Below are 4202 nucleotides of genomic sequence, written 5' to 3'. Positions count from 1 at the left end.
GGACAGGTAGCTGCTCGGTTTCACCCCCCTCTGCCTTGATCCGGTTGGTTTCAATGGCCTTCACATGCAGCACCCCTTCTTTCTCTTCAAACTCTACAAGTTCCTTTTGCAGCACGTCCTGTGGCTTACAGATTATGGCGATCCGTGATCTTGGCTCCAGCATCACTGGCTTTTCACTGGAATTCAACACCCAGATAGGCACATGCCCACCTGTGGTTGTAGCAAGCACATTAGCCACCAGGAGGCTCTTCGGCAGGCTCACTCCAGAAGTGGCCTCCACTAACACTTGACAGCTTGCTTTTGAAGGCATGCTGCAATGACCTTCAAGGATGCGTTCGCTGAGTGGGGGAATGATGACTGTCTCCCTGCCTGCCACCTTCACATAGCCTATTCGGTCGCTCTGTCCGAGGGACCCCGCCTCCTTTCTGATGTTCGCCCGCTGCATCATTAGCTTTGTCGTCCATCATATACTTCACCGTGAGTTTAGCTTCACCTTTAAGGTACTGTTTAATGAACTCCACTTGGTTGTCTATGGGGACCTTCATGACTTTGAGGGCAGATTCCATTGATGAGATCCATTCTTCAATATCCACATCACCTTGCTTGCCATTGAAATCCAAAATTTTGCGGTCTCTGGGGATATACACCGTAGCTGCAGGCGGCTTCTCATTCTGCTGATCTATGACTGCCTTAGCTAACACTAGAGCCTCTCTTTGCTCACTTCTAGCTTGTAGCAGGGCCTCAGCCTGGTCGTCGAATCTCGCCTTCATCTGCTCAAACTGTTCCCTCAGTTTCTCTAAATCGGCCATGGTTTCCACTAAAAATGATTGCTTAATCTATCCTGTTCGTAACGCCAATTGTGACGGTCGGGATTATTGCCGCCGCCTTGTAGGGGTAACACAATTCTTGGTCTGGAGAGGACTGAGTGGGACAGGATCTAGGTCCCCCACACTCAATGCCTATGGCTTCAATGTCCAGGTGAGTGGACACGTTGTGCGCTGTTTAGCCGTCTAGTTCCACGGTAGCTTACTAGACAGGGGAGAAGTAGGATTCAGGATGTCCTGAGGGATCGCCTACAGTGTGTGTGCAGTGTTTGCGAACTGACACTTCCCCCCCCTACTTTACTAAGGTTTGGCTAAACAGGTGAAGCGCCCGTACCCCCAGATAAGTAGCCCAATACAAAGTGAATAAAATAGAAAATGTCTGTCCTTTACCTCTGATGTTTACTTAACATGAAACACAGCTTACTTCAGAGAAATGGTTCAAAAGACACTTGTTAAACACAGTATACATACATTGGTTCCAATCAACAATAACATTTAAACCAGGAAAACATTAATCGCATTTTAATGTTAAATCACCCGACGTGCATTTAAAGTTTGAATCACCATCACAATCCAATTATAACACTTTATATATACAAAAACAATTATAATACTCGGGCAAGAAAGACACTTGTTCTTCAGTCCTGAACAGGGGTATGTGCACGGAATGCACAGCGGTGCAATGTTCCTTCCAGCGCAGTGCATGTGGATGTGTGTGTGGGTGCGTGCGTGTGTGTTAGTTCGTTCAGTCACAGTTCTGTTCGGGCTGCGCACGGTGTGTGTGTCTTCTGTTTCAGTGTAAATGGTTAGGTGGGGGGCAGGGGTTACGATACCGCAGCAGAGATCGCACTTCGTGATGTGCGATGGCTGGCAGGGCAAACTTCTCCTGAAACGTCCCTAGCTCTCGGGCAGCTCTAGGCAACCACGTAGGACATCACACGGAGGGTCTCTTTTCCCTGTCGCTTTCACCGACGTCCAGGCTCACCAACGAAACACCCAAAACCGCCGCACCACTCTCAGCAACCGAGCCAACGCAAAACCTAACCCTTAACTTGGTACTAGACCCAACAAAAAAACAAAACGGAAAAACCAGCATACAACCGCACCACCTCGCCGTGCACACCGCCGGGCTTCCTCACTCTCTTCCCGCCTGTTTTCCTCTCCGGTGCACGTGATGCATCTTAAAGGCGCAGTCTATATTTGTACCCGTTACAAGAGTGAGGAAGGAAGTTGGTCAACTAGATAGCTATCCACTCTATCCATACTGCTGTTTTTATTGCTCACCCGTGATGGATCATGATTATTCAGTCCAGTTTGTTGCGACTTCTGTTGCCAAAGCTTTCCATGTAAAGCGCAAACGTACGGGTGAATCAAACGAGCCAAGAAGATTATCTGTAAGGAGGAGAGGTACGAGGGTAAATATTGCTGTGGCATTTCCAAGATGGAGAGCTTTGTGTCGAGCTAAGACTACAGAGATACGCCAATCTCACATGTGTTCTACTAGACAGGTAAGCACCCATTTGGCTAACGTTATCGGAATAATCATACTAACAGTATTCATAGCATGAACTACATTATTTTGTTGATACTATTGGAAAACTATAGCTATCCTAAATGTCGATAGTGTAACAATAGTATATGGTGATAGCACAATGAAGTTATATTTCAAGATCCTCATGTTTTTATCAATTTGAATGAGTAACGTATTTGTATTATACTTCAGACACCACCATTGTGTCAATTGTTTCACCAAGTGAGCTCTGGCTCACTGAGTTTTCGCAGAGGCATGTTATGAACTGTTAGTCTGGTAGCAAAAATTAAGGCAAGGGATAATTAAGAACTAACAATGTTTTGTCAGTTCGTGGCACATGCTAAATATATATATTCTTTCTTCACATTGTACAGTTGCCAAACAGGGGGAGCATCCACGTCAACTCCTATTAAGAGGTCTCGAAAGCCTGTTCAGGTCCTCCACCGTAGCATCCTCCAGTGACTTAACATCAGATAGGTAAAGAATACTGAATTATAAGAATATCACCTCTCCACTTTTTTCTGGAGCCTAAACCTTGTAGACCATGTCAGAAATCGAATCACTCACCTGGATGAAAGGTGACTTTAAACTGTTGTATTATTTGAAGGGAATATGATGTTTGTTGCTTTAAATAAACCATAGGCTAGGCTACACACTTAAGTCCTTCAGCATCCAACAGATGGTAAGATATTCTGATGTGTACTATATACTGTATCTCAGCAGACTGTTATAGATTGATATGCTAGTGTTCTGTCTGATTGAAAACTGGCATGGCCCTTGTCTTTAATTCTCTGAGATGGTAAATGATGGTTATTCCTACTCATCTGATTGCAATATCTTTGACCTCTCAGGGGCCAGCTCTACACTACAAGAGACGAGAGCTGAACGTAACCTACAACCTCGTTCCTCTGAACCCCAGTTTCCCAAAATTAACGGTCAACTGAATGATCTGCTTTTCACACATTATCCCCCCACCCCCACAACATTGCCCGTAAATGTAAATACACTAATTTTACGCAAATGTTTTACTTGAAAACTATTTATTTGAAAACAATATAGATTATTTCTATAAATACTCATACTCTAACTAACATTTGAATATGCAATTCAGCATGGAACCATTACAATTATAAAATGTCCAAAATTAAATTACTAATCATTCATTTCTTAAAAAAGGAAGATATCTCTAAAGAAGATAACAGGAGTGATGTTAGTAACAGTAATTATAACAGTGCTGCCATGAATCCAGTGATGCCGTCCCACTTCCTCTACCCACCGTTCTTCCTCTTGCCGCACCGCTTGCTCTTCCTTTTTCCTGTGGCCGACACGCTTATGTTTCCCTATGATGGCTCTTGCCACCTGCTATAGGGGGGATTCCAGGTCCCATCAACAGTTGACATTGGTACATTCAATGAGGAGCTATCAGTCTTCCATACAGTATACAGTTTACATAAATGTTACTTACAGTATACATACAGTATTCACATGTCAGGAGAAGCACTCACAAAAATGGGATTTTTTTATTATTTATATGGGATTAAAGATAAATCAGACACTACAAACATTGCCTCTTTGCCATTTTTGCCCAAGCCAAGATAGGCCGAAGGTTCCCCTTATGCCTACAAATTAAAACCTTTAGGCGTCCCTTAATATTTACCATTCCGCCCATTTCCAATATAAACTGAATTCTTACCTTCAGGAGATGCTTCATGAACCACCTCCAGATTTCGAAGCTTGTTGACCTTTTGTCTCAGAATAAACCATGTGTTTAACATTTACGTCTGAGAGTTATACCTAGCCCGAAATAACGATACCACGAAGGATTAAAATTAGATTTTCATCACACT

The 4202-nt window shown here is 43.6% G+C and overlaps 1 long non-coding RNA gene across 1 annotated transcript; it reads left to right on the top strand.

The window, feature by feature from the left end:
* The first annotated feature begins 2143 nt into the window (after positions 1-2143).
* LOC307074311 lies at positions 2144-3757 on the top strand. Its single transcript, XR_013811776.1, has 3 exons — positions 2144-2332; positions 2730-2832; positions 3207-3757. It is a non-coding gene; the product is annotated as an uncharacterized lncRNA (long non-coding RNA).
* The last annotated feature ends 445 nt before the right edge of the window (positions 3758-4202 follow it).

This window comes from Pollachius pollachius (genome assembly GCF_949987615.1).
Source record: "Pollachius pollachius genome assembly, chromosome: 4".
In the NCBI taxonomy this organism is placed as follows: Eukaryota; Metazoa; Chordata; class Actinopteri; order Gadiformes; family Gadidae; genus Pollachius; species Pollachius pollachius.
This window is presented reverse-complemented; position numbering and strand designations above follow the sequence as displayed.